We start from the raw sequence: 25574 nt of genomic DNA, 5'->3' as shown, positions 1-25574 counted from the left end.
CAGGAATGGGGACCCAGGAGGAACTGTCACCTGTAGAAAATCAGTGGCTTCTTGTTGGGGTTTATCCCCAGATACCTCCACTTCTCCCTACAACAGCCCCTTAAGCTCTTCAAGCCCAAGCTGAGGGCCAGCCTTGAGGAACAGTAGGCAGGTCAAAGCTAGGTACCCCCAGCAACCTCACCCACTGAGATTGGAGAAGGGGGTCCCAGCCCCTTGCAACTCCTTAATCCCAGGGGCACGGCTAGTTGGCACATTTTTGGACAGTCTCAAGTCTGGTGCCTTGAGAAAAACAACACAAAGGAAGGTGAATTCAAAATTGAAGAGAGTTTAAAACATGAGTCAGAAAGTGTTCTAAAGTTCACACTGTTAATGAAAATGTAAGATTTTTTTTCTTGTTCTTCAGCTATTCTTCTCCACACAATATTGGCAGCAGTCTGGAGGAAGGCCGTTAGTGCTTTTCCCTTGTGCTTCCTGTACCATTGAACACAAGGAAAAAAGGAAAATAAAATAAATAGCACTGGCTTTCTCTCCTCCTTGGATCTCACTTGGGACCCACTTTCCCTCCTGAAGGATGCACACCCCTGCCCTCCCACAACACATTTCTTTGAATAACAGTATTATTTTTTCTCTGCATGAAGATGCTTTACTTATGATTAAAGAGACTGCTGGGGCCTTTGGTGCTCCAAATATCTGAATTAAAAATTAGCCTTGTACCCCAGACCCCATTTTCATAGGACTCTGTGGACTGAATGTCCTTCCCTTCCTGGAATGAACCTTCTAGACTTTGGGCACAGTCCTCATAGACAGGCCTCCTGGTTTTAAGTCTACTGTGGGACTTGAGTCCCCAGGAACCTGCTTCTTAACTCTGACCCTTCCAGCTGTGCTCATTCATTCAGACCTCTGAGTAGTGGCCCTAGGCTTGGCCATGACTTGTCACTGTCGCCTGAAGTCCATTTTTTTGTTGTTGCTGTTGGCTGCCATTGAGTAGGCCTCCAATTCAAGGCAACTCCATGCACAGCAAAACTAAACACTGCCCAGTCCTGCACCACCCCCAATGGAAGTCCACTTACTACAACCCGATTTAGCAGGACTTTATGTGTATATGGGAAACCCTGGTGGCGTAGTGGTTAAGTGCTACGGCTGCTAACTGAAAGGTCGGCAGTTCGAATTCACCAGGTGCTCCTTGGAAACTCTATGGGGCAGTTCTATTCTGTCCTATAGGGTCGCTATGAGTCAGAATCGACTTGATGGCAAGGGGTTTTATGTGTATGTGTGGGAAGGCAGGGTTCAATAACCATAAATTTAACAAGAACAGTGAGTGATCATGTAGCTAATGTATCTTGAGCTCTCTCAGGAAAGAAATCATGTCCAGCATTGGCATAGTAATAGGCCTGCTGACCTCTGTCTGCACTGGTTGGGCCATGTTGGGGGTATAGGACTAAGGTCTTTACAAAAGCCATGAAGGAGAGGATTAGCTTTGTTTTGAACCTCCAAAGCTGGAATCACTGACACAGGCAATATGAAGAATTATGGTCAGCCTGGCATGATGAGACACTGGCCAACACGAAACAATTCAGCACAGCTCAGCCATGGCCCAATACTGGGATTGCCACCACCAGAAACTCCATGGCCACTCAGTAGATTGTTAAGAGAGAAGGTCCATGCTGGGTAGCAGGTGGAACTGACCTAGTGAGCCCCAGTCTTGGCTTGGCAGAAAGATCATTCTATCACGCAAATTTGTAGGCTAGCATTTGGTAACCACCAGGCTGAACAGCCACCAAGGAAGAACTCCTACTGGAACCTGCAATATCCTTGATTCTTACCTACCATTGAGGCCACAGTGATTTTGTGTTGTTTTGGGATGATATAATGGGACCTACAGGGCCCTTCCACTCAATCTGATGATTTTCTAGATGTTCTCATTTAAGACTACAGGATTTTGAACAATGGGCAAAAGAAGTATTCAAATCCAGGTTTAGGCAAGCATGATGTAGAACACAGTTGCATTCTCAGTACGCATGCAGCCACTTCCCACTTCTTTACCCAGGGCAGACATTGCTAATTGATCACAACACTCATTCTTCCTATTATCAACATGGCTTCATAATCCCTCTTCTCACAGTGCTCCAAGTAGACACTGATAATGTTTTGGATTGGTTTTGTCTATAAGGATGAGGCAGCTTTCTCAGGCTCAGCGCCAAGAATACTTCAAGGAGGCCACGGTTCCAACAGTAAAAGGAAAGCCATAAACATGCCAGCCTTCCACTCTGAGCTTCTCCCCATGAACCTGAACCCATAGAGAGGCCCGCACACTTGTGGGTAAAAATGTCAGTGCCGAGGAGGCTGCAAGGGAGCAGGAACAAAGGTGCCAAGGATGAGGGCACACACGAAGTTGACATGATGTCTACAGACATGATAGTTAGTCACAGTCACACTGCTAAACCAAACAGCCAGTCTTCTAAAGAGGCTTATGTAATAGCTAAGCACAGGGAAATGAGAGTCAAATTACGCACACTGTTTCTCTAAGCTTCTAAGGAGTGTGGTCCACCCCCTCCCTGTGCAGGAAAACAAAAACTCCCTTTGCAGTTCAAGGTATCATTTTCCAAAGGAGACCACTTGTGGCCACAGAATGCCCTCCTAGGTTACACACATAGTCGTTCACATGGGCTAGGCTTGAGATTGCCTCTATCTCCTCTGCTTCCCTCTGTGAGTGTGACATCCTTGGCCAAGCTTTCCTCTCTCGTGCCAACTCGTTGGTTGGTTGTGACTTCTTGGTACACTGTGAAAAGAGGGGTTATAAGGCCATGTAGATAATAGGAGGAATGAGTGTTGTGATTGATCAGCAATGTCTGGCACAGGTAAAGACATGGGAAGTGAAAATTGAACCAAAATAAAAAGAAGTGGGGAGTGGCCCCTTAGGTCCCATTATATCATTCAGACAACACAAAATCACTGCAGTCTCAATGGCAGAGAAAATCAAGGATCTCTCTGGTCCCAATAGGAACTGCTCCAATAACTTCATTGCTCCGGGGGGGGTGGGGTGAAGAATTGTACTCCATCCCCTTAAACAGACTGGGTCCAGATTCTAGGAAGCAGTATGCTGGGCCAACTCAAGCAAAAGATAACAGGCCCTGTAGCTGACTGCCACCTCTTCTAACCGTGTTCCTGGAGTGTAGGGAGATAAGCATTCTGCTGGTAACTGGATGGGTGCACTCTTGAAGGAGGAGGGACAAAGGCCCAGCTACTAGCTGACACCCTTTTCCATCCAGATCTAGCCCCCAACTCATGGCAACTCCATGCACAAGTTTAGACTGCTGAGATCCATAGAGCTTTCATTGGCTCATTTTTTGAAGTAGATTTCTGAGGCCTTTCTTCCTAGTCTATCTTAGTCCAGAAGCTTCACTGAAATCTGTTCAGCATCATAGCAATGTACAAGCCTCCAATGATGGATAGGTGGTGGCTGCACAGGCGGTGTATTGGCTGGGGATCAAACTTGGGTCTCCCGCGTAGAAGACAAGAATTCTACCCTGAACCACTACAAAAACCAAACCAAACCTGTTGCCGTGGAGTCAATTCCAACTCAGTGACCCTATAGGACAGAGTAGAATTTCCCCATAGGGTTTCCAAGGAATGACTGGTAGATTCAAGCTACCAAACTTTTAGATAGCAGCCTGAACTCTCAACCATTGCGTCTCTGAAATCAGCACAGAGAAAAACATATGTTCAATGAAACTAAAGCTAAACACTGCAGAACTTATAAAATATGCATATGAAATGAACCCAGAGATAAACAATGCAAAGTTATAGTGACAGCTATGCATCGCACACCTTTCCACGGGCAAGCTCTTGACGTGTAGCAGATCTTGAAAGCATTGCACCAAGTCTACAATGCATGCATTGTCCCCATTTCAAAGAGGAGAAAACTGAGATTCAGAGAAGTTAAGGAACATGTAAGCAAGGCTAATATTCCAGTTGTTGCAACTGGCATCTCCTCTGACTAGTTGGGTGTCTGTTTTGATAGAGCAGTGGCTGTGCCATAATGGTGAAGCATTTTTAGTATCTCCTCACTTGAAAATAAAAGAAGAAATGTCAGACATGGAAGATGGTCTGCAGTAGCACAACTAGTAGCAAGAAGAAGAGTTTTTGAAGGAGAATAAATGAAATATGCAGAGCTGATATAATTGATTACAGTCATAACTTCCCTTTCTGTTGGAGCCATCATCAGTTTTGGAAGTTTGGACAGAGAATATATATCTCATCCTAAATTTCATGAAGCCTGCCTTCCAAACACTGGTGGGCTCAGCCACCTATGACTAGTGTTCCCCTCTTTGGTGAACACTTTCCCATTTTCATGTCAACCAACAGCTCCCAAACCAGGTTCATAACAACTGTCCTGACTCCTCTACTTCCTGACAGATGAAATGTTCAGTGGAACAAATCAGGAAGTTCAAGATAGTCTGCCTTATAGTAAATGAAGCTTCTAGCCCATACACAGGTTTTGAAGTCCCTCAGTAACGGATTTGTGACCTTCCAGGTCACCAGGCAGAGAAGGAAGCTGTAGTAGGCTACTATTATACTTCTGTTCTTCTTCCCTCTTTGAATTCCAGCCAAAGTCCCTTCACTTTGATTCCCCCTTTCAGGTGTACGGAACTTCAAACATACCTCTGCTTCCCTTTTGACCAGCTCTACTTCTTTTGAACATGGTAAGCTCTCTAAAAGGCATGAGTTCAATCCCATGAAAATGGTGTTACTATCAGAACTGAATTTATCTCCTTGTCTTAAAACCTTGAGTTCATTTTAACCACTTTGGGCTAGAGTGTCAGATATTTGGGGCCCTAATGTACTTTCAACCCTCTCGCTCACTCACCATTTTCTTCAGCAAATTATTGAACATCCTCTCTATTTCATATCTGATGTCATCAACTAGTTTTAGGGTCTTCTGGCAATTTTCTCCCCGAATTCACTTGCATTTTTAACTTAAAGCCTCGTTCATTTATTCAACAAATAAATATTTTTTGCCATCTACTATGTGCTAGGTACTAAAGTAGGGGGGCTCCGAGGATCCCTTAATGAGCAAAACTATTAATGAGAGAGATTCTGCTTCTAATAAAGGCAGAGTAGCTCTTATTGGACTAACCTTCCCACATATAACTCTCATAAATTCTGGACAAAGAGATAATAATAATAACCTATTAGAAGGCACTGGATTTGTCCAACTGAAAGGAGGCAGAAACTGAAGGGGAGTCAACACTTAAAAGAAAGAAATGGCACTAGGTGACTTCCATGTTTTTACAGCTTTTTACCTAAGGGCAGGCCTCAGTTAATGCTGTGCATGGCAGCTAAAATCCAGATAGAAACCTTCAGTCTTACTGTTTGAGGAATTACAGGACAGAGTTCAGGTAACCAGAGCTGGAAAATAAGGAGAGACATCCCAGAAAATAGTCACAGAGCAAATAGCCCTAGGTTCTGAGTATAAACTCTGCCCAAAACTCCCTAAATGATGCATATAAAAAATGGATGGATTTTAGGCAACCCAACAAAGGCTCAAGGAACTTTAAAAAGATTTCAGCTCCACGCAGGAGAGATCAAGAGAGTCTGAGTTCAGCCAAGTTAACTGTCCTAATAAAGCAAAAAAATCAGACTGTTCTGAGGAACATAATAGAATCTAGAATCTCTTCAAGACTCATTCACAATGTTCAAGATGCAATCCAAAATTATTAGACATAAATAAAGAAACAGGAAAACAGATAAAAACTCAAGAAAAAAAGACAATCAGTGGAGACCAATCCCAAGATGACTCAGATATTGGAATTAACCGATAAGAATTTTAAAGCAACTGTTATAACTATATTCATGGATGTAAAGGAAAATATGCTTGTAATAAACAGATAGGAACATAAACTACAAAGAAAACCTAAACTATCGGTCAGCTTAGATAAATCCTCATCAACACCTTCCTCTCCACCCATGTGAGCTGGGCCTCTCACTAGAGACAATTACACATTTCTAATATTTACTTCAATGAGCATCTTTTGAGCACCTTCGAAGGGCCAAGTACTGGAAGAAGAATATGACAAAAAAAAAAAAATTTTTTAATCTCTGGTCCCAAAGACCAAATCTTTCCAACTGGCAACATCTATACAGACTACTAGTCACTCCTCATGTCCTCCCTTCTCATTCAGGTCTTAAATTGGAAAAACGGATTGAAGTCCTTCTTTGGCCTCTTTCCGGGACTTTATGGTTCCTCAAGTTACCTTCCAAATCATTGCTGATAGACCCATTTGCCCACATAAATAACAAAGGAATAATGGGCAGGCTGTCAGGTTTGATACACCTCCACCTTCTCCTTCCATAGGAAAAATAACCCCCGCTGGCTGATTAGCCAGGTCAGGTCTATAAAAAAATCTCTGAATACAGACACCAAAGGAAATCAACGCGGAGGCACTCTTCATTATAACATCTCTTTCTCCAGTTCCACTTACAAGTATTTTGCTCTTTAAAAACCTGTCGGGAAAGTGGTTCTCTAACTTGGCTGCAGAGTGGAATCACCTGGAGAGCTTCAAAATGAAACAAACAAAAACCTGATGCTGGGAATGTGCACTAAAACCATAAAGCAATACCACTACATACCCACCAGAACGGCCAATTTTATTTTAAAGACAGAAAATAACAACTGTTGGCAAGAATTCTTTATACACTAAGTAGGAATATAAATTGGTACAACTACTTTTAAAAACTGTACAGCAATATCTTCTAAAAAAATTTTTTTTGTATCTTCTAAACCTGACCCTATATATGCCCCATAATCCAGCACTTTTATTACTAGGAATACACCCAATAGAAACTTCTATGTACATTCACCAAAAGGTACATACAAAAATGTTCACAGCACTATTTGTAAAAGTTCAAAGGTGTAAACTACCCAAAATTACCATCAACAATAGTGTGGAAAAATGAATTAAGAATATTCATACAATGGGACATTGTATAGCAATGAGAAAGAACAAGACACAATTATACTCAACAATACGGATAATCTCACAATGTTAGCCAAGAGAAGCCAAACAGAAAAATAAATACATACTATACGATTCTATGTATGCAAAATTCAACAACAAGCAGAAGGAATCTATGCTGGTATCAAACAGGATAGCGGTTTCCCTGGGGGGTGGGTTGGTAACATTCTGTTTCTTGAACAAGAAATGTATTACATGGGTATGTTCTGTTTGTGAAAAAATCCTGTGTTTAGAATATATGTACTTTTCTATATTTTCTATACCTTAATAAATCAATAAATTAAAAAAATACTGATGCATGGGTCCCCTCCCCAGAGATTTTGGGTTAATTGGTCTGGTGGGTAGCCAGCCATCCAAATTTTTAATAGCTCTCCAGGTGGGTTTAATGTGCATCCAAGAACCACTGCGTTAGAACTTGGCAACTCTCCTTACTAATTCTTGGAGCAGAAAGTGCTGCTGCTTCTCCAGAAAGTCTAAAGCAAGATGTTTTCTATATGTAGAATACTAATAAGCACTAAAGGATGTTAATTGGTGTTATATGGCCAAAGAAGTAATATATTTCTTCATTATTATTATTACCAACTTTTACTGAACATTTATTGTGTTCCTAGAGCTGAGCTAAGTGCTTTATCTCCACCATTTTGTCTAATCCTCGCAATGACCCTGCGATAAAATCCCTATTTTAGAGAAGAGTAAACTAGAACTCAGTAGGGTAATTTGCCCGAGATCACATAGCCAGTAAGCAACAGGGCTAGGATTCAAATCCAGATTGGCCTTGACATTGAAGCCCGTGCTCTTAACCACTGCCTTAAACTGCCTCTCTAAGTTGTACTTAACTGCAGGACTTAGCAGAGCCTTTACTATGCTAACGTGAGCTATGAGTTGCCGAGACAAGAATTCAGAACGGAGCATTTCATAAGGTGATTTCCTTGCCTCCATTTCTCATCTTCCAATCCACCATCCACATCACTGCCAGTGTTCATTCTTAAACCAAGTCTGATCCTGTAATTCCTCTGTAAGGAAGCATTTGATGGTTCTCTACTGCACAGGCCAGACAGACCACTCGGCAACTGGCCCTGACATTTCAGCCTTATCTCGGGCCCTCCTAATCTCTCTCCCCACTCTAACCCACTACACACTGGGTATGCCAGCTGCACTGAAGAGGTCTGATGGATTCTCATCTCCATAATGGTATCCACCATATACTGAGTATCTACTTGTGCCAGGTACTATGCCTACATTAACTTTAGTCTCCACAGTGAGCTTTAAAAACAGGTATTATTATCCCCACTGCATAGATTAGGAAATGGAAGTTCATCTTGACACACCCAAAGTCACAGCTAGTAAGTGGGTGAGCGAGGATTTGAACCCAGATGTCTCTAGCTACAAAGCCCATGCATTTTTCTCTACGCTACACTCAGCTCCTCACCTTTATACATGCTGTTCCATGAAGAGGCAATAATACCCTTCTTTCTCTCCACCTGGCATACTCCTCCTTGTTCTTTGAGAGCTAGCTCAAGTGCTGCTATATTATCTATCATCTCTTAAGTGTTTTCCAGGCACCATGGTCAGCACTTGACTTGTCTCATTTAGACTTCTCAATGTTCTTTGTAGTCCCTCTGAATTGTTCCTTATATGCCTATTTCAAATGGGTTTCTTTCTCCTTTCTAGTTCCAAAGCATTTTGACGACATCTCTGTCATGGTACTCAACATCCTGGTAATTGTTGTTTTCAAACCTACTTCTTCCACTGGACTGGACATTCTCAGAAGACAAGGGATACATGTCATTCATCTTTATAGCCCCATCATAGAGCCACTCAGCACTCAGCACATGGTAGGAATATAACAAATGGGAGATGATGTACAGGGGGTAAAAGACCAAGAGACTAAAAATGCACTTAGATTAGTCCATCAGTTCTGTCATAAGAGTCAAAGGAGTGGTCCTTTGGCTCGGAACAAGAGCCAAACCAGACAAAACAGACCTGGTCAATGGAAGAAGTGGTTGAACACTGGAACCGGAACCAGGACACACCTGCCGTTCCTTCCATGAGAGAATGGGTTAGTGGTTACCTCTGGCTTCACATTCTCCTTTCAACTCTGCATGCTTTGCAATTGGCTCTATAGGTTCCTGCTTAGGGGATCTGTTGTAAAACAGATTCATTCCACAGCACAGGTTCGGATATTCTCAATCGCTTCCTGTCTTGTACTATTCTTAAGATGACCCAAGTGAACGAAGAGGTATCTGAGACAGGTGGGCCTAATGAAAAAGTACAGCTAAGGCTTGGTTCCAGACAGGTGGGTAGATTAAGTGATCATACCCCTTTCTAAGAGATAGGCGCCTTTACAAGGCAGAGACATAGGTCTTTGACGCTCACTCATTCACTGGATACCCATTCTATGCAACCACTGTACAATGACCACTGTTCAGAACACACCTCCTGTAACCTCTGGGGCAGACAGCCTAGGTGTGCCACACACATCCAACCTCTATGAGCTGCAAAGACGTGAACTCCTAAAGCCAGCCTTCTGCTCCCTTGCTCCCACGCTCTCTGAGCTAACATATGGATTTGCCCTGGTATGAGTGGTTAGTAATGACTGCCAGCTGCAAACTCAGCTGGGGTCCTGCACAGGCTCCCTCAAACAAACCCCGTTAGTAAATACAAGGGCTAAGGATGCCCAGGTAAGAATCCACCAAAGAGAGTATTTCAAAATTACTTAGCCTTTCCTGACTTCCCACCTTTTCTACTGTCCCCACTAGGAGTAAACTGTATGCTTTTTCTGTTTCTGATCAGGTCACTGCCTTTTGAGAATTTCAAGGTCCCTCGTTAGAAACCCTGGTGATGTGTTGATTAAGTGCTACAGCCACTAACCAAAAGGTCAGCAGTTCAAATCCGCCAGGTGCTCTTTGGAGACTCTTGGGGGCAGTTCTACTCTGTCCTACAGGGTCGCTGTGAATTGGAATTGACTCAACACTAACCAGGTTGATTTTGGGGGTTTTCCCCGGGACATAGCGCACGCTGTATTTTGCAGATTCATTTGTGACGATCATGAGGACAGGGTTCATCAAACCAAAGTTAGCTGAGCTTCTGTACTCCTCTAGCACACCTGAACCACGCTGTTCTGCTCTTATTTTACTTGCTCTGCCTCCTCCTGAGGGCAGGGGCTGCTTTAATTTAATTTTGGATCTCTAACGTCAATCATAAGGTCAGGGAAAATGTATTTCTTGAATATTTAACAATCTTTACGTAGGCACAGTCTAAAAGGTCATAAAATCTGAATTACTGCAGTACCTGACTCAGAAAAGTTCCTTCTATTTTAAACCAATCAGACTAGCAAAACTTTGAGTTACTTAACACTTAGCACTGGGGAAGAGGTGGGGAGATAGGCAGTGACACACTGTTGAGGGAGAGAGGTTGGTTTGGCCTCTTGGGAGGAATTTTCTGGATACCACAATTCAAACTGCAAGGAATTTCCCTTATGGATAAAATCACACTGGTGTACAATAAACACTGCACGAACAAGGAGGTTGCAGCATTACACATTTGTAGTAGGAAAAAAAACTGGAAACAACTGTCATCAGCAGCAAGGGAATGGAAAATAAATTATGGTCAATTCTTGTAATATGAGGTAGCTGTGAAGACAGGTATGCCTGTATGTATTGACATGTGTTAAGATAAATTAGCTGAAAAAGAAAGTTTCAGAACAGTTTTCTTACTTATCTAGTGGTGCTCTAACAGAAATACCACAAGTGGGTGGCTTGAATCAACAGAAATTTGTTTTCTCACAGTTCAGGCGGCTAGAAGTCTGAATTCAGGGTGCCAGGTCTAGGGGAAGGCTTTCTCCCTCTAGACGAAGGTCTTTGACCCTTTTAGCTTCTGCTCCTGGGTGATCTTCATGCGGCTTGGCATCTCTCTTCCCCTCTTCTCTATCTTGCTTGTTTAATCACTTTTATATCTCAAAAGATACTGCTTTAAAACACGCCCTACATTAATCCTGCCTCATTAACATAACAAAGACAACCGATTCCCAAATGGGATTATAACCACAGGCATAGAGGTTAGGATTTACAACACATATTTTTGGCAGACACAATTCAATCCATAACAACAGTATTAAAAAAAAAAAAGGGTGGGCATATACATGAATATGGGTTTGTATATGCATAATAAATTTATAAAGAGATACATAAAACACTCACGGCTTTCTTTTGGGGAAAAGGAATGAGCGGCTAGGGGAGATGGATGAGGAAATGTTACTTTCCAGTTTCCACACTTCTATGTTGTTTGATTTCTTTTACGATGAGTTTGTATTCCTTTTATAATTAAAAAGCATAAAATACAGCAATAAGAAAACAAAAGCATAATTTTGTATGTTAAAAAAAAGGTCGATTGCCCAGCTGATTAATGTAATTGCTGTCAATAAGTTGCATACCTATAAAACGTTGAATTGGCAAAAGCTATGTGATAGCTATATTTACAACAATGACCCCCCCGCCCAAAAAAAAGAGAGTAGCTGCTGAGGCTGCTTATATACAACAAAACACCTCAAGGGATTTGGTTCCTTGGTTTGGAGGTTTAGGGTCACGGTTCATGGGACATCCCAGTTAATTGTCCTCCTAATGTGTTTAGTGCTTCTGTTCTACCTTCTAATTTGTTCACTGCCCAGTGCCTGGGGCCTTAAAAGCTTGCAAGGGACCATCCAAGGCATAACAATGGGTCTCTATTCGCCTGGAGCAACAGAGGAAGAAGAGTCAGGAATAGAAGGATACGGAATGTGTGGCTAATTGCCCACATAAACAACTGTCTCCTTTGCCATGAAGCCAGAAGAACTGGGTGGTGCCCGGCTACCATTACTGAATATTTTGATCAAAGACTCTGTAGAAAAATCCTGATCAAAAGCAGGAAAATGCAGAACAGAATCTCAAATTCTCATGGAATCCAGACTTTCTGGAGCCATGGAAGCTGAATGAACCCCTGAAACTACTGCCCTGAGATTATCTTCAAATCTTAAACCAAAAATATCTTCTGAAGTCTTCTTCAAACCAAATAATAGTTTAGCTTAACTAATAAAATACGTCTGCCTTGAGCATTGTGCTCTTTTAAGATCTGTCTATATGGGATCAAATTAACAACAGCTACTCGAAAAAAAATTTTTTTTTTTTTACTCGAAACACTGGGTACTCGAAACACTGGATAGGAACCTTTAGTGAGCAGTGAGTTTATGTAAATGGTGGAGGAACAACTCAGAAAAGGAGGGTGAGAGTGGTTGTACAACTTGAAGAATGCAATCAATGTCATTGAATTGTACACGTAGAAACGGTTGAATTGGTGTATGTTCTACTGTGTATGTTCTCAACAATAACAAAAAAAAATTTTTAAATGGTGTAATTTTGGTGAAAAATCTTCCTGTTTTCTTTATAAAGAAACGTTTCCTCTCTGTCCAGTCCATGGGAGAGCCTATGACAATACCAGTTACAGAAAGGAACCTAGAGACAGAGAAAAGCCAAAGAGCCCTAAAGAGAGTAAGTGTGAGAAAATGTGCCTTTAACCTGTCCTTGAGTAGGCCTGATGGCACAGTGGTTAAAGAGCATGGTTCCTAACCAAAAGGTCAGTGGTTCGAACCCACCACCTGCCCGTGGGAGAAAGATGTGGCAGTCTGTAAAGATCACAGCCTTGGAAACCCTATGGGGCAGTTCTACTGTGTGCTGTAGGGTCACTATGAGTCAGAATCAACTCGAGGGCAATGGTTTGTCTTGTTGTTGTTGTTTTAACCTGGTCTTGGATGACAAGAAATAAAGCCAGTTCTGACTGAGACTTTGAACCATTCTGGGAGCCAAGAAATTCTGAGAACTCACAAGGCTGGCAGGGGCATTGAAGCCTTTAACCAGAGCCAAGAAGCAAAGGTTCCATCAACAGAAGAATGGATAAACACAATGTGGTACGTCCATGCAATGGAATACTACTCAGCCATAACGAGAAATGAAGACCTGATGCATGTCATGACATGGATGAATCTTGAAAGCATTATGCTGAGCAAAATGTCAGGCACAAAAGGACAAACACTGTATGCTCTTACTTATATGAAATACTTAGAATAGGCACTACATAGAGATGAAAGTTTATTAGTGGCTACAGAGTCTGGACGGAGCGGGTATGGGGAATTATTACTTAAGGGGTACTGAGTTTCTATTTGGGGAATGAAAAACATTGGAAATGGATACTGCTGATGACTGCACATCACAGTGAATGTAATGTCACTGAATTGTACACTTACAAATAGTTAAAATGGCAAAAGTTTTGTTATACATATTTTACCACAATTTAAAAAAAAATAAAATGATCCTCAGCTCTCACAGGCTCTAAAAAAAAAAAAAAAAGCAAAGGCTATGGATGCCCGGGGAAGTAATGGACATGGGTAACCTGAGTGAACAAAACAACTAGCCTAGCCCCTGGGCACATGACACAGTGCTGTGCTCACCCTTCTGCTCTGAAGCCACCTATGACTCCCAGAGGCTCATTTTAATGATAATAATGTAATAATAATAGTTGACATGTACTGAGTTCATCCTACATGCCAAGCAGAGGGCTAAATACTTAACTTTATCATCTCATACTATTACTATTCCTATTTTACAGTTTTACAGGGTCCCTGGATGGCACAAACTTGACTATTAACCTAAAGTTTGGCTGTTCAAACCCACCCAGCAGTGCCACGGAAGAAAGGCCTGGCAGTCTGCTTCCATAAAGATTACATCCAAGAAAACTCTGTGGAGCCCCTGAGATAATCTTTAAACCTTAAGCCAAAAATATCTTCTGAAGCCTTCTTAAAACCAAACAATGGTCTAGCTTCTCTGGTAAAAAATGTCTGCCTTGAGCATGATGCTCTTTTAAGAATGATCTATATGGGATCAAAGTGACAACAGCAACTCAAAAGATTAGACAGAAACCTTAGGTGCAGTGAGTTTATGTTAATGGGGGAGGAACAACGCAGAAAGGGAGGGTAAAAACTGCTGTATAACTTGAAGAATGCAATCAATGTCACTGAATTGTACATGTAGAAACTGTTGAATTGGTTTATGTTCTACTGTGTATATTCTCAACAACAATAAATAAATAAATAAACCCTATGGAGCAGCTCTATTCTGTAACATATGGGGTTGCCATGAGTCAGAATGGACTCAACAGCCCCAGATTTAGATTTTACGGTTTAATAGATCAGGAAACTGAGGCTCACTGAGGTTAAGCAGGTAAATTACTCAATGTCACAGAAACTGGTGGAGGCAAAACTCAAACCCAGGTCTGACTCCAGAGCCAGCCAAGGTCACTGCTAGCCTTACCCTCTCTAGGGGAAGAACCAGGGAAAAACTCCCCCAGAGTAGGGACAGCCCCATGGAACACAGACAGCATTTCTTTGTGCAAAGAAAAGCCAGAGAGTGTAATAATTTAAGTGCATGGACTTAATGTCCTGGATTCAAACCCTGACTCTGTCACTTCCTGGCTATGTGACTGTGGGCAAGTCATTGAATCTCTCTGTGCCTCACTCTCCTCGCAGTAAAATCAGGAGAGTAATGCTGCCCCTTAGAGTGTTAAAAAAAAAAACGCAAACCCATTGCCATCGAGTCGATTCTGACTCATAGAGTTGTTAAGTGAGCTAAAAGAGTTAAATAGACAGCACCCGGCTCATGAAAAGTACCAAGTGTTAACGAATATTATTCATAATAAGAAAAAGGTACCCGCCCTCCAGGCAGATGCCACCCTGCAGGGTCCAGGGCTTGGCAAGCAGAGGGCTGGCTGGGTTTCAGCCCCTTTCCCCAGCCGGTGCCACTGTGCAGTACACAACTCTACATGGGTCCTGCTGAGCAATTAACCTCCACTGGTGTCAGCTCTTCCTCCCCGCTTTCCCTCAACCACCCTGTGAATCAGAACCACCTGGTATACTTTTTAAAAACACAGGTTCCCGGTATCCTGTCTTGGTGGATTATGACATTAGTGGGTTGGGCTACGGCCCAGGGATCTGTATTTGAGTTTTGCCTCCACCAGTTTCTGTGACATTGAGTAATTTACCTGCTTAACCTCAGTGAGCCTCAGTTTCCTGATCTATAAAACCGTAAAATCTAAATCTGGGGCTGTTGAGTCCATTCTGACTCATGGCAACCCCATATGTTACAGAATAGAGCTGCTCCATAGGGTTTATTTATTTATTTATTGTTGTTGAGAATATACACAGTAGAACATAAACCAATTCAACAGTTTCTACATGTACAATTCAGTGACATTGATTGCATTCTTCAAGTTATACAGCAGTTTTTACCCTCCCTTTCTGCGTTGTTCCTCCCCCATTAACATAAACCTCCTTGTGACCAGATGACCCAGGAATAGTGTATTCCTGGACAGATGCTTACGGAAGCACTAGAAGCCCTTCACACCTTGTTCTGGCTGTTTGAATTGCTCCTTGGGAGTAAGTAGCCTGTCTTTCGTGTTTTGTCTCTGGCGTGGGCACTCAGAAGGGGTGCCGTCCATATCTGCGGCCCTGATGCTGTGCGAACACAGACAAAAGCCTGCTTCTGCTTGAGTGGATTACACCAGGGACCCCTCACTGTAGACTTGGAGTTCCCAGATCCTTGTTACTCAAAGAGGGGTTTACGAACCAACAAAATGGCAGAATGCAGAATCCCCATCCCAAACCTAAACCTACTGAATCAGGATCTGTATTTCAATAGGAAGCCCGTGGTGATTCATGTGCACATTCAAGTTTGAGGCATATGCCCTAGACCCTTCCCCACTGGCAGAATAGGTTCTAATCCATGTGCACACCTGACTTGTCCAAACATCCTTTGGGGTCAATCTTTTCCTTCAAACTCCCACAGAGGTCCGGAAAAACAGCATGATCTTTCCTATCACCCAGATCCATGCTCCGCTGCTGGCCTGAGACTCAGGGTGAACCTTCACTTTCGCGAGTTATTCATTTAAACTCCACATTAAAATAAACCTTCCCAACACACTGAAAAAGAGACAACCGCTCTGACCACTGTAATTTCAGGGTACAAAACACCCCCCTCTTTTGTACAGAGTTGCAACCCCTGCTCCCCCGTCCAAAGCCCATCCAAAGACATCAAACAACCCAAAGAAAACAAGCAATTTCTTCCTGTTGGCCGAGCTTCAAGTTATCGCGCAGATTTCACACTGTAGCTTGACCTCATTAATCCAAGGCCTATCGCATTGCTGAAAATGTCAGTGGAAAACAGCCATTCAGTGGGCTTCCTTCATTCCACCAGAAAGGGAAAAAACAGGAAACTGACAGCAGCTGCGCCCCAGCTTGGCAAATCCCAGGGGCCCAGCGACAGCATTCCCCACCCCGGCCTACTCGTCCAGATAAAGGTGGGCCCTGTACTTACATGGGCAAAAAGGTAGTGGTGATGGCAATGGCAATTTCGATAATTCAGGCCCTAAGTACCTGCTTGGGGAGGAAAACTGAAAGCCTGGTTAAATGTCTTTGGCCCAAATCATCGACTGGCCGTCCATCATGTAGGTTCATCTGAAGCTCTTCCGTCCATTCAAAACGTCCTGCAAACCAAACCTCCACGGGACATGAGGCTTTCCAAGTTCTCATTCATCCCTTCCCCAGTGTGCCAGGCATGCTGCTGGGCTCTGGGGACACAGCACTGAATGAGTTATACACAGCAACTGACCTTACGCGGCTTATTGGTCCAGTGCAGGGTTTCTCAATCTCAGCACTATTGACATTTGGGGCCAGAAAATTCTCTGTTAGGGCAGGGCTGTCCTGTGCATTATAGGGCTATTAGCAGCATCCAACAGCCGCTCCGCAGTAGATAGATCTGGTGATCTGCTTCCATAAAGATTACAGCCAAAGAAAACCCTATGGGGCAGTTATACTCTGTCACATGGGTCATGACAACCCACTAGATGCCAGTGACACAAATAACCATATAATCACAATTCTGATAAGTACCATAGAAGAAAAGTTCACAGTGGTTAAGCGTTCAGCTGCTAAGCAAAAGGTTGGCCGTTTGAACCCACCAGCCACTCCTTGGAAACACTATGAGGCAGTTCTAGTCTGTCCTATAGGGTCGCTATGAGTTGAAACAGACTCGATGGCAAAGAGTTTGGTTTTTTTGGTTTTATCTACCACTTGGAAGTCAGGCACTTCACATATGATTACAAATCCCTATGACAACTCGGAAGATATGAACATATAATGCTGTATATATACAGTTATACACCCAGAAAAATATACAGTTATACATAAGAGAATATATAAGCCTTATTTCCAGATGAAATCGAGGCTCAAGATAGTGAAGAAATTGCCCAAAGCCCAAGAGTCAGTGGAAGGCAGAGTTGGGATTTGAACTCTTGCCCTAAACTTTGCGTCTCTTGGAAAAGGAAATTTGAGCCTTTGTTTTGATGTCTTCTGTAAACAGGGAGGGTCTGCGGTCACGTGATGATCTGAACAGCCATCCCAGGGCCACTGTGGAGCTTGGCCACCACCAGCCACATCAGTCAAGCTGCAAACTGTCGGCATCAAAGAATGTCTGTGGGGTCCCAGCAGGAAGAGCAATGCTGGCCCTGGACTCTGAGACATCTAAGACATCCAAGAACACCTCCCCTCAAGCACCCATATATAAGGCCTTCTCAAAAACTAGGGCAGGGAGGGAAGAGAGCAGACCCCAAGTACCCAGACTATACCCATTGTGACCCCATCTCCAAGGTGTGTACTGCCCAGCACCCAAGGGTACACAGTGACAGAGAAGCCAGACGTTCTGCAGTCAGCTTTAGATATTTACAAAGAGCACCATGAGGAAGGTGGTGCAGGATAGCACGGGCATCTTTGGAGGCTCTCAGACATGGGCTCCTGCCCCTTATGAGTTGCATGCCCTTCATCAGATCATCTCACCCTCTGCCTCAGTCTCCCCCTCTGTGAAATGGGGATGATGAGTGCACCTACTTCAAGGAGTTGGTATGAGGGCTTAAGGGCAATGCAGGGAAAGTCCTTGGGCAGTGACTAGCATCCAGAGAAGCCCTTGGTCCAGTATCAATAGGGAACCAGGTCAAAACATTTGTTCCACCCACACCTCCTTCCTGCAATGAAAAGCTGTGTCCTGAGAGAAACAGGTACAGAGGTGGAGACTGCATCTCAGGAAGAGGGAGGAGACAAATGGCTTACCTCCCAAGCAGATAACCTACCTGCCTAAGGTGGCGTTAGAAAGGTGGGAAGCAAGAGGGGGGCGTTTACTGTATTGGCAAATGAGCCCAGGCCAGCCCTTCCTCCCATGCAGAAGTTATTCTGGAACTTTCTCAGGTGCTACAAGCAGACAATCCTCCTCAGAGGGCCGTGCCTGACAAGGCTACAGGGTGCCTGCCTCGGATCAGTGAGTGTTTAATCATTCAGGCCCATGGCAGGATGGCCTCTTCCTCCCTCCCTGGCCTTGCCCCTTGCCCCTTGCCCCTGCCTCAGTGACACCCTGGACTGCAACTCCTGCCCACTGCTTTCCAAAGACACCAAGTACTTTTAGGCCTTTGTGCCTCTGCCCAGGATGCCTTCCCCGGATTACCTGCCACCTGCAATATTGTCTGTGAAGGGCTCAAATGTGCTCCCATGGCAATTTTTACCCACCTTTTTTTTTTGTTACTGGTAATAACAGACTACTAACAACAGCAACTAACATGTATAGGCACTTATTCATATTTAGAAGGCCCTGTGCTAAGTTTTTTACCCACATTGTCTCATTTTTATGCTCACAGCCGCACCGTAGGCAGGTAGATTATCTGCTTGGGAGGGGAGCCCTTTGTCCATCAATACCCAGCTATGAGGCAGTGGACTCAGGATTCCCGCCTGGGCCTATTTCAGCCCACCTGTTCCATGACTCCTCCTCACTCCCTCTCTTTGCTGCTGAAGCTCTTGTCACACCATGTCCTCAGTAACTGATTCCAGGCCTGCCTCTCAGACCCCATGGAGTGTGACTCCTGAGAGCTGCCTTATTCATCTCAAAATCCCAAGGTCTGGAAGGCAGGAAATACCTGTTGAATAAATGAATGAATCCCGAAAAATGGCGGCCAGCTGAGAAAGGCTAAGCCAAGGCTCACAGACTCCCTGGACTCAAATTCCCAGGAGTCAGTGCCCGCCCTCTCCTGGTGGAGAGGCGTCCCCTGCCCTGGTAGCTGGGGCAGAAGAGACAGGGTCTGATTCCCCCCACCCCTTTGGAGGAGGTAGGATCTCTGGGGGCCCAGCACAAAGGAGATAATGATGAAGGTGATGATAAACACTTCCTGCATTTCTGCCCACATCAGGACTGTGCTAAGTACTTTTTTTTTTTAAGTAACTTTTATTGTGCTTTAAGTGAAAGTTTACAAATCAAGTCAGTCTCTCACATATAAACTTAAATACGCCTTACTACATATTCCCATTTACTCTCCCCCTAATGAGTCAGCCCGCTCCCTCCTTCCAGTCTCTCCTTTCATGACCGTTTTGCCAGTCTCTAACCCTTTCTACCCTCCCATCTCCCCTCCAGACAGGAGATGCCAACACAGTCTCAAGTGTCCATGTGATACAAGTAGCTCATTCCTCATCAGCATCTCTCTCCAACCCATTGTCCAGTCCATTCCATGTCTGATGAGTTTGTCTTCGGGAATGGTTCCTGTCCTGGGCCAACAGAAGGTTTGGGACCATGACCACTGGGATTCTTCTAGTCTCAGTCAGACCATTAAGTCTGGTCTTTTTATGAGAATTTGGGGTCTGCATCCCACTGTTCTCCTGCTCCCTCCGGGGTTCTCTGTTGTGCTCCCTGCAGGGCAGTCAACGGTTGTGGCCGGGCACCATCTAGATCTTCTGGTCTCAGGATGATGTAAGTCTCTAGTTCATGTGGCCCTTTCTGTCTCTTGGGCTCATAATTATCTTGTGACCTTGGTGTTCTTCATTCTCCTTTGATCCAGGTGGGTTGAGACAAATTGATGCATCTTAGATGGCCGCTTGTTAGCATTTAAGACCCCAGACTGTGCTAAGTACTTTTGATGCCTTATCATCTCACACAATCTTCAAAACCCCATGAAGTGGGCACTATTATTATTCTCATTTTACAGATGAGAAAACCGGGGCTCCAAGAGAAAGTAATTTACATAGGGTCACAGCTTTTAAATATAGAGCCACAATTTGAATTAGACCCGTCTCACTATCCTGCTCTTCATCACTTGTAGCTTTCTCTTAAGAAACAGGCCTCTCCAAGCCTCTCTGAAGCCTGTTCTTCAAGATGTGCTAGGGGCAAAGAAGGTTGCTGTGTCTCTGCCTGAAGAATATCAGTTGGGACCCATGGTCCAACATATGCTTCAGGTCCTGGGGAGAAGATGGGGTGTCCTTAGTAGTGCCAGCCCAGCACGAGAATTCAGGTATGTGCCTTCTGCAATCTGCAAAACCAGCTGGCTGTAGCCTCTGTTGGTAAAGAAAGTTCACTCTGGGTCTGGAGCTGGTTTTGAGAAGTACTTGAGGCCTAAGCTTCCAAAAAGTCCAAATGGGCTCTGCAGAGAGGCTCTTTGCCTCAGGTAAAAACCATCTCCCTGTATCAGCATCCTCTTCACCCTGTGGCCCAGGCTCCCTACCAGATTTAACAGCTAGATTAGACCTGAACCTCCACCCCAGCATCAGTTACCAGAGAGCAAAGTCTACATGGGCATGGGGGCTTGCCTACAATGTCTTCCAGGCTAGGGAAGATGCAGAAAGCAACAGGACACACAGAGTTCTGACACAAGAACCACAGTGCTGGCAGAGGAATGTCACAGTGTGTGCTCTGTGGGAGGAGACGGAAAGAGGGGTAGGAAGGATCAAGGGTTCTCCCTGAAGGAAGGCATTCCAGAGGCCCAGAAGAGCTGAAGCCAGGAGAGGAGCGAGAGATTCCAGGGTGGATGGACATTGTTGGGTAGACCCCAGGGGACAGGAAGGCGCAAAGTTGAAGGTCCAAAGTGCCCTGGTTGATATCTGGCCCCCAGCATCCTGGGGTCTCCAGCAGAGAAGATGGGGTTTGGACGACGGGTGGGAGAGAATGGGGTGGGGGATTTGTGTGGGAAGGCCCTGTGAGCAAGCAGGGAGCTGAAAGGATTCACCGGCCCCCATTGGACTCGGCAAGCTGGCATTTTATGACAGAGCTGAGGGAGAAGATGTGGAAACACCCCCAGCCCCTGCAGAACCACCCACCAGGGCTCCCACTCTTGCTCTCTTGCTCGGGATTACAGGAGAAGACACGGCCCCACTAAAACCCAATATCAAAGACAGCCAACATTTACCTAGGGGCGTTTCTCCTGCCAGCTTTCCTGCACCAAGCACTTTACAGGCACTTGCCATTGCATCCTCCCTCAGCGGGATTATTCGCCCTGTTTCTTCCTTAAGGCGACTGAGGGTCGGAGAGGCCAAGTGCCTTGCCCATGGGCAGACAGCTAGTAGCCGGCAGAGCCGGGAAGCTTTACTACCACCTCAGGAGAAGGCCGCAGGAAATGGCAGGGCACACAGCGAAGTTACCCTGGCGGGCTGAGGAGTCTAACGACAGACCCCTTCCAGAGAGGGCCCTGGGGGAAAGAACGCCCCCGGCCCTCCACAGAGGGCGATTCAGTGGCGGCACCTGGTGCTTGGGGCCGCGGGGAGCTGGTGGGCTCCTCTGACAGCGAGAACAGGGGACTATTATGTGGAATTTAATCACATGGGCGCGCAAGCAGCTCGGCTTTCGGTTCTGACAGGCGCCTGCCTGTACAGCCGCGTCTCTCTCCTTCGGTTCCTGAGCTGCCCGGAGCACCAGTTCCGGGCCTTGAGCGCGGCGGCGCCGCAGCCCTGGCTCCCGGGAGGGCCAGGTTCAAAGCTCGACTTAGCTCAATTGTCCGCCCGGGCCTGGGGGCTGCATCAGCGGCATCTCCAGTGAAGCCGAGTCCGGGCTGGGCGCGGGGGAAGGCCGCTGCAGGGAAGGAGGCGGGCAACTACAGTCATTCCTCCCCGCTCCCCACCCGGAGTGGTCCGGGCAGTTCAGCCAGAGCGCTCCGAGTGACCTTGGGGAGACCCCTTTGCGCGATCTTTCTGGGGCGGGCTGCACAGCTTCAGTCCATCCCAGGCGCTCGGGGGCGCTCCTCTCGGCCGGAGTCAGAGCCGGGAGGGGAACGCTCCTGGCGCTAGGCACCCAGCAGCCGGCGCAAGGCGGCCCTTTCAAGAGGCCAGGAGCACCTTTCCCAGTGATGAACCGCGCGCGGAGGCTCCCGACCCGAGCCCGCGGGCACTGTCCGCCCAAATCCCACGGCGGGGCAGGGCTGCACGCGGGGGCGCCTGCCCTGGGGACCTTTCCCGCCCAGGCAGGAACGCTTCCAGCGCTCAAACGCTGCCTGCGGGGGCGAAGAGCGGGTCCCGAGCCAGCACGCGAGGGGGCGGTGCCCCATGCCGGGCCCGGACACTGGATGCGGGGTGTGTTTGGTGCGGCTAGAGCTCCCGCCGCTCGGTATTGCGCCCCCCGGCAGACGGTGGCCCATGAATCCAGAACCGGACAAGGAACCCCCTTTCCACCCCAAGATCAGGCCACGGAGGCCCGGGCCAACAACCTACCAATGCACCCCCGACCCCAGCCTCATCATTGGAGCGCGAGGCCCAGGAAAACGCCCCCAGCCTGGCCCTACGCTCTGGATACCCGCCTTCCCAATACGCACTCCCCTCCCATTCAAATCTGAACCGCCGGCCCTTGGCCAAAACGCACCCCCTCACCCCTGGCCAGGTTAAGGATGCCGGGACCCCACCTCCCCGTCCGACCTGTCAAGTCTCAGAGCGCAGGGAGAGAGGCGGCGCCGCCCGGGAACTCACCCGCTCTCCCGAGCCCTGCCCCGGGCGCTCCCGGCCCTGGCTGGATCTGTCAGTACGCCCCGAGCCGCAGCTGGCGGTGCGGCGACAGAAGCCGGCTCCGCTTGGTCGCCAGCCTCCGCACCGCCCCTCAGCCCCTCCCCGGGGCGGAGCCTAAACTGGCCGGAGTGGGTGGGCGCGCTCCACCAGATTCCGCTTGGTCCGGCCGGCGGGGGCGCGCGGCGGAGAGAGGAAGGGTCTCTGCCCTCTAGGGCCAAGCCCCTCCTTTGAGCAGCAGGAAGTAGAAGGGCTGGGGAAGATGAGGCCAGGCTTCCGAATAGTTTTCTTTACACTCCTGCCGCATCACCATCATGCAAAGGGGAAGCCGAGGACGGTATTCTTGCTCCCATTTCACAGATGGGCAGCGTAAAGCCCAGAGAGGGGCCCCCAGGGGGAACTCTGCCCGAGCTCACACAGAATTAGTCCTAGTCCCCGGAATTCAAGTTTCTTACTTTGAGGGCCCACACAGCCTGGGCTTGAAGGCTCCCAGGACGTCCAGGGGCCCGACTGGGCCTAGCCCTGGGGACAGATCAGTGGGGCCAGGTGGGAGCATGGGGGCCGTGGCCTGCGCGGGGCCTCGCATTATGTCCTCTTTCTGGAAAGGAGGTGAAGCGAAAGAGGAAGGAAGTGGTCGTACCTCCGCTGACGTCTGCCAACCTTTGAGACGTGCGGTATCTAGATAGGTGCTGGGTCCCAGAGATTTTATGATTAAAAAAAAGCAAAACGCACGCGGTATCAGCTATGGTTTAATGCTAGCCTCTCTGCCTGGCTGAACGCCACTGCACCCTGAGCACCAGCCTTTTTTACAGGACAATGGACATAACTATTTTTAATTTGTTGTTGAAATCATCCCCCCTCCCCCTTCCTCTTCTGGAAGAGGAGAGAAAGTTAAAAAACAAAGGAAAAAAAAATTTTATCCCAAAACATTCTCTGGAATCTACCCTTGCTGAACACTGGCTGCAGAACAATAGGGTTCTCTTCTCTACAAAGGGCCTTCTTTCCAGAGCTTTCCCAGCCTCCAGATTAGTGCCCTAAGGCACCCCAGGGCCGGTCAGCTGGGGAGCAGCAGGGTTTAAATCTGCGGTTTGGAGATTGTACCCAGTCAGCTCCAACTAACAAATCTGTCTTGGAAGAAATACAGCCAGAATACTCCTTAGAAGTGAGGATGGTGAGACTTTGTCTCACGCACTTTGGACATGTTATCAGGAGGCACCAGTCCCTGGAGAAGGACATCATGCTTGGTAAAGTAAAGGGTCAGCGGAAAAGAGGAAGACCCTCAATGAGATGGACTGACACAGTGGCTGCAACGATGGGCTCCAACAGCAATGACTATAAGTATGGCACAAGACCGGGCAGTCTTTCATTCTGTTGTACATAGGATTGCTATGAGTCTGAACCAATCGGCGGCAACTAAAAACAGCAACACCCAGTTAGCTCAGTTTCCAGCAGTCTCCTATATCCTTAGCAATTTTCTTTTGAGTCTGACAGTGTGCCTTGAGTTTACTGGTTTCATGTTTGCTAAGGAAACACAGCAACCTTTCTTGGGGGAATGAAAACCTGTGGAGTTGGGCTTGTTCCAGGCTCCCAGGCACCCCCAGGTCCTCTGAAAGCCCCCTCCCCAACTTGCCCCCAGGCTCCTCTCAGTTCATTAATAATGCAGTTGTGAATGACACTGTTTCTGTAGGAGCAATTAGAGAGCAGAGCAGGTGCGGAAGACTTAAAGTGATGTTTAAAATAACCCAAGGGGATCATTGTTTTCCTGCAGAATGTTTCCTCTGATTTAAAATGAAGAGCTGTGGGCTGGGAAGGTGAGAATCTAGCTCTCCAAGCTAGTTTAGAACCTGGGGCCTGTGCTCCTGAAATGAAGCCGTTGGGCATGGGCTCTCAAATCCCTAGCTGTGCTGGTTACCCACCTCCCACAGTATTCGAGGTCAAAAGTCAAACTATACTCACAACAAAGTTGGAGGACTCACGTTTCCCAATTTCAGAATTTACGACAAAGCTACATTAATCAAGAGTGTGGTACTGGCATAAGGATAGACATATAGAGCAATGGAATAAAACTCAGAATCCAGACAAAAAAAAAAACTCTTACATTTATGGTCAATTGATCTTCAAGAAGGGTGCCAAGACAATTCAATGGCAGAACAATAGTCTTTTCAATAAATGATGCTGGGACAACTGGATACCCACATGCAAAAGAATGAAGTTAGATCTCTACCTCACGCCATAAAACAAATAAACTCAGAATGGAGCAAAGACTGAAATGTAAGAGCTAAACTATAAAATTCTCAGAACAGGCGTAAATCTTCGTGACCTTGAATTAGGAAATGGTTTCTGAGATATGACACCTAAAGCAAAAGCAAAAAGAGAACAACATAGATAAATGGGAACTTACCAAATTAAAAGCTTTTGTGCTTCAAAGAACACCAACAAGAAAGTAAGAAAACAAGCCACAGCTGCTGATGTTGCAGCCGAAGAGGAAATACAAGTCATATATCTGATAAAGGATTTGTATCTACAATATGTAAAAAAGTCTTAAAACTGAATTAAAAAAAATAAATAAACCCACTGCCGTCAAGTCAATTCTGACTCATAGTGACCCTATAGGACAGAATAGAACTGCCCCATAGAGTTTCCAAGGAGCACCTGGTGGATTTGAACCACCGACCTTTTGGTTAAGCAGC

At 46.0% G+C, this 25574-nt stretch overlaps 1 protein-coding gene across 1 annotated transcript in view; it reads right to left on the bottom strand.

The window, feature by feature from the left end:
- Nucleotides 1-22911, bottom strand: part of PPP1R16B (protein phosphatase 1 regulatory subunit 16B) — a 109749-nt gene extending 86838 nt beyond the window's left edge. Inside the window, exon 1 of the mRNA XM_003411713.3 lies at nt 22852-22911. The gene's annotated coding sequence lies outside the window, so the exon portion shown is untranslated. The remainder of the gene's footprint in view (nt 1-22851) is intronic.
- Between the last annotated feature and the right edge of the window lie 2663 nt (nt 22912-25574).

This window comes from Loxodonta africana, chromosome 24, assembly GCF_030014295.1.
Source record: "Loxodonta africana isolate mLoxAfr1 chromosome 24, mLoxAfr1.hap2, whole genome shotgun sequence".
Lineage (NCBI taxonomy): Eukaryota > Metazoa > Chordata > Mammalia > Proboscidea > Elephantidae > Loxodonta > Loxodonta africana.
This window is presented reverse-complemented; position numbering and strand designations above follow the sequence as displayed.